This window comes from Calliphora vicina, chromosome 4, assembly GCF_958450345.1.
Source record: "Calliphora vicina chromosome 4, idCalVici1.1, whole genome shotgun sequence".
NCBI lineage: Eukaryota > Metazoa > Arthropoda > Insecta > Diptera > Calliphoridae > Calliphora > Calliphora vicina.
The window spans coordinates 18,618,735-18,624,734 of NC_088783.1; positions in this window are offsets into that span (position 1 = coordinate 18,618,735).

Here is a 6,000-nt window from a genome sequence, read left to right on the forward strand (position 1 = left end):
TAAACTTTAAATGTGAAGATACCCAATCGCTATGTTGTCGGTTTTAAGGTAAATTTAAAATGGAAACTTTTCCAAATATTCAATTGATAGATTACAAAATCGAAAGAAATCTTTATTTTTTAAATAAATTAGAAATATACGAACACAACTTAGCTATTCAACATTATTATACAACAAAGTTTTTTTTTGCATCGAAAATTTGTGCCAACAAAGCGACATATGCTGGAAGTTTTGCTTTACATCTTTAATTTGAAACAAGTAAGAGTACAAGCTATATTCGGCTGTGACGAATCTTAAATACCCTTCACCAAATTATACTTCAAAATAAAAATTTTTAGTTAAACAAAATTTATTTTTTTTTCCAAAGTGGTTTTTTCAATTTTTTGGAAAAAAAAATTGGAATTATTTTTAAATTAAATTTTTTTTTTTGTTTTTAAAATTTTTTTTTTAAATATTTCACTTTTGGTGAAAAAAAAAATTCGGATTAAAAAATATTTTTTACGATTTTGACCCACTCTAGGTCCAACTTACTATGATCTTATATACGTCGTTGCAAATGTCTTTGAAATATCTATCATTAGATATCCATATTGTACATATTAATGACTTAGTAATCCAGATATATGTCAAAAATCGAGGTTGTCCTGGTTTTTTCCTTATATCTCAGCCATTTGTGGGCCGATTTTAAATAGCAACCAAGCCGGAAGAATTCCGGAGATATTGATGTATGAATCGTGTATGTAAGTTATTTGGGGGCTTCAGAAAGTTGATTTAAACAGACAGACGGACATGGCTTAATCGACTCCGCTATCTATCAGGATCCAGCATATACATATATTCATTATAGGGTTGGAAAATTATATTGTGGAAATTACAAACGGAATGACAAACTTATATATACCCTTCTCACGAACGTGAAGGGTATATATAATTTGAGGAATTACTCCATGAAGATTGTTGTAAAACACAACAAAAGCTTGAAAAATCATTGAAAGCTACTGAAGAGCAATTTCAAAACGATTGCGAGCAGCAGGATTCATCCAAAAGCAGGATAATTGGGTACCATACGAATTGAAGCCGAGAGACCTTGAAAGACGATTTTGCATGTCGGAAATGATGCTTGAATGCTATAAAAGAAAATCATTTTTTTACGATAACCCGAAGCGTAAGATATTGTATGTGAAGCCAAATGACACCAAAGCCAAATATCCATATCCAATTGCAGACTTCCCATAGTATTTATCAAGCTTAACCTTTATTTGAGTGATAGTGGTGAGCACACGAAATTCATATTATAATCTGTCAGTATGACACTTGAAGGTTCGATTGCCGTCAGATATACTAGTCTGTTTCACTACAACGGGCTTTTGGTCTTCGTTGTTTGTGTTGTAACAGCTGCATCTAAGTCAAGGCCATGGAATTGAGCTAATTTCAGCGGTTTAGTACATAAATCTATAGGGCGAAGTGAAGTAGGAGGGGTATAATGATTAACCCTGGCCACAAGCTGGACATAAATTAAGGGTGTATGCGGGCATTAAGCATGTTGCTCCATACTGACCTCAATTGTCCCAGAAGTAGGGCCTTTTCGGAAATGCATCACTGCGCTGCATTTGATGCGCATCTGTGATTAGTTGGCGATGCTGATGTAAATCAGCTGATGCTGATACGCAGACAATGCATCAGCCATTTTTGTGATGCCTGTTTGATGGTTTTTTGCGCATCATCTGTTTCACTGTTGCTTTTTAGAACTCTAGACATAGGGTAACATAGAGACGAGACGGAATTGTCAAAAACCTAAGTCTGATGTCAAAAACCTATCTCTTGCAACAACAAAATATTTGCAGTGTTGCCAACTTTTGCATTTTAGAACGTCCCTGTACATCATCTGATGCGCAGGGATGCAGCGCAGGGATACATTTCCGAATAAGCCCGTAATCTTGCTTTCCGCGGAAGGTTCCTCTCTGTAATGGGTGGCAAACTCCAAGTATGACATTCATGCGGTATTATGCTAACGTGGAATTTTATAGCTCCGGTATACGAGCTCCGGTCCAATGGTTCCAGCACATATCTCTGTATGTTATCGTAGTACATACGATGGTCCTCCCTGACATGCCTCGAGTTAGAATTCAACTGTATGATGATATGAACAAATGACAGTTCTCAAAAAAGTAATATCGAACCGTATAGTTCGTTCAACAACCACTTTTCAATGGTTGTGGTTTGCAGAGCGAGAGAATAATTGCAATTTTTAATAGGCAACGAGTGTTATATTTGTCCCACTTTCCAAAACCACAACCATTTTGACTGATTTATATCTGTGAAATCTGTGATGATGTAGTTTGAATGATGACAAGCCAGCAAGAACTGCTATGTCAATATGGAATTATGTTCAAAGACTGCGATAACTACTGGGTGATTTTCGGAGGTAAGCTTTCAATATTCCTCCAATTAGTATAACTTACGAAGTGGAACACAGTTGGGCATGCGATATGGAGTACATTTTGTCGTATTTCGGAATTAAGGGTGAATTATTTTTGCTGGTGAATTATTACACAGGCAAACAATGATTCTGGTAAATTACTTTTTTGAATTGATTCGGGTTTTCGGGATAAAACTTTATAAAGATATTAAGGATATTGCTCCATTTATTTTAGCCTAGCTCGAGAACGATTTGTTTAAAATACATACATACATATACATATATTTTTTAATTTACTCAATAGTTTTCTAATTGTTTTTTTTTCATATAGTTTCTTTAACTGAAACATTCTCACAACTTAGGTTTTTGAAAACTGAGTTAGGTCGTTGACAGCAGAGTTTCCGCTATATGTTTTGTTTAATCGCACATTTAACTAATAATGTCATGTTCCCCTACTGTAAGAGCAAGGAAATTCCAAAACCGCATTTACTAAAAGCACATACATATTTCAAATCTTAACCACAACCAATTAAGCACTTACATACAAATATACAAAGTTAAAATAAATTTCTTATAATTCTTTAATTAATTATGGGGAAATTTATTCGGATTCGCATTTTAAACCACATTGATCTTTGATATATCCTAACATTGAATGTAGTGCTGGAAAATACTACTATTTATGATTACTCGTTTTATGTTATGCTAGACAGTGAGTTATTTTTATGATTCTTGAACAAAAAAAAAGGCAAAAATTGATCGAGTATGCAAAAATTCTGAAAATACTCCATCAACACTATTCAATACTTTGCCAGCACTAGTGCGATGTCATAGAATATCGAGTCATTGGGTCTTGGCCCAACGGCAAATCGTGCGTCAAGACGTTTGTTATTTTAATATTTACTTCCAAAAAAATACATACTTTGTTGCATTCTTAAAAATAAAACATATGAAAATGTTGTTATCTATCTTCTAATAGACATATGTTAATGTAGTCCCATTGTATCATTAATTAGCATTCATTTGCAAAATTTAAACTGGCGCTTCACACATCAGTATACAATGGGGCGATTCAAACGGTCTGCTATTAGGTCGTATTGTCGTAATGTCGTAAAATATTTTTTTAGTTTAAACTAATTTTTTTTGTGCTGCAATCAAATAAAGTGTTATTTTATGACAAACCAATAAACATAGTTCTAAAAGTCTTATTAGTTTATAACTTTTTTGTTTGAAACCCAACAAAAATTTGTTTAAACTAAAAAAATATTTTACGACATTATGACAATACGACCTAATAGGAGACCGTTTGAATCCCCCAAATGTTTCAAACGAAGTCTAAGAGACCTTAAGCTTAATAGCAAAATACCAAATTTCTTTAGAACATGCTAAGAAATTTAATTTAGGTAGAAACTTCATGGCCAAAAATATTATCATAGTGTTTGTAGTTCCTCAATTACATATTACGTCATGTCACCCACATTAACGTAGTACATACATATTGTTGTCCATGGAAACACGGTAATTTGGCAACATCAATAAAAAAAAATGTTGTTGGTTATAAACAGTGAAGAAAATATGTATTATAATCTGCAAGTGGAAATTTAAAATATTTGATGCTGCAGTGATGGACAAAAGTTATTGTTACCAAAAGTACCACTTTTCTGGCTTTTAGTCAATCAATTGTTATTTCAAAACGATATCCATCAGTTTGTCGGTTCTCGATCATAAGCACTACATCGGTTTTCGATCATAAGCACTACGAAATACTATAAGGATCGATTGATAATTGGTTATAGGTGCTATATAAGGACCAGTTTCTACAATCACTTCAACGCCTACATGCATTAACATACATTGAGGTGTATACTCTCATAATGTCAATACGCCTCTCAAACGGAATTTCAGTTTCTCCTATGAACAGCTTGTTTACAAAGCTAACTGAAATTTAGATTGGTAAAGTTTTAAAGGGATTTAATACTTGTATTGGAGATTTTTAACCTCAACTGATCTATTTACAATTGGTATCAATATATCAGATATAGTCAAGAAAATTCAGGAAGATCACCAAAATCTGCCCACAAATTGCTGAGATAATCAAAAGCCTACAACTGCTTTGACTTCCTAAAATATATGTATTGAAAGAATCATCCCAATTATTTATCGATGACGGCTACTTTTTTTGGCCTTATCTCGTATACTAAGTGATTTATATAGACAATATGTATATCAAATGAAAGGGTTTTTAAACATTTGGATGGACAATGGAATAATTTCGCGAAAAATATTTTGCAATCCGACTTTTTTTTGTATAGTAGATCTTATTTGCCATTCAGCTAGAGTTGTAGAATTTATACATCGTGTTGGGTACTCGATATAACTCATTACTTTTTGAAGCTGTATTAAATATTTCAAAATTCTTATTTCAGAAACACCATTGCACTTTTTCAATGAAAAATATTCAAGTTTTTTTCTTATTGTAGTGAAAAAAATACATAATATCTGAAAGTATCGAGTAGTTTGGTATTTTCTACTGGGAAAAATAATATTAAGTACTCACTAACCAAAATACTCAATACATTTACAACTCTATATTCAATCAGTCTTGAGAATTTTTCCACCAAATGCGTATTTTGAAAAGCGTTTGGTGACTGGGAATTTTATTGGGGACATTTTGAAATATTTAAATTACCAGTAATTGAACTTTATCTCATGTTCTTTTGATAGAAAATTAAGATGTTTAATACATTCAAGTACTTATCATTATGGCTGTATTTCCAAGAAATTTTTTGTCGGATTTTCGGATTTTGTTTGAAGATCATAATAATTTTGTATGATCAAATTCAATGAAAGTCGTACTTCTGTAATTTCGTAATGAATGTTCTCAAATATGCTGTTAATGGTAAATGTTTGGCTATGAAATATTTATTACTAATTTAAAATATGAAACAATGTGTTACGAGATACCGTTTCAACCAATTGCAATGAGAATTTTGACTTAAAGATACCTTAATGTAACAATACCTAATTTAATCAGTTATTAAACATATTAATTTAATATATAGTTTAATTATTTTCTATAGAATGAAGATTTTTCGATGATATTTTTATTTTTTTTTTTCAGCGATGAAAAGTACCTGGCATCTATGCATTCAATTGAGCTTTCATAGAGAATTACAACAAACCAAATGTTTGATACAACAACAAAATACATGCTAGTCAATGTATTTTGTTGTTGTATCAAACATTTGTTTTGTTGTTTGGTTTTTGACAATTACGTCTCGTCTCTAGGTTACCCTATGAGAACTTTCTTAACTCTATGTCTATACCAGATAAATTTTTGTCATGAAAAACGTCAAAATGGCTGTCAAGATAAAAAAAAAATAAAGAGCCTGGCGATGAAGACTAATAAAATATATGTTACTTCTTTTATTTATTTGGAAAACGTTTGTTATATTTAATAGTGTTTGCTCTTACAAAATATGGACCACATTATTGAACACTGTGCGTCATTAGTTTTGTTTAATTAATAAATAAATATGTTTTATATGAATTATTCTCTAATGCAAATTCTAAACAAAACA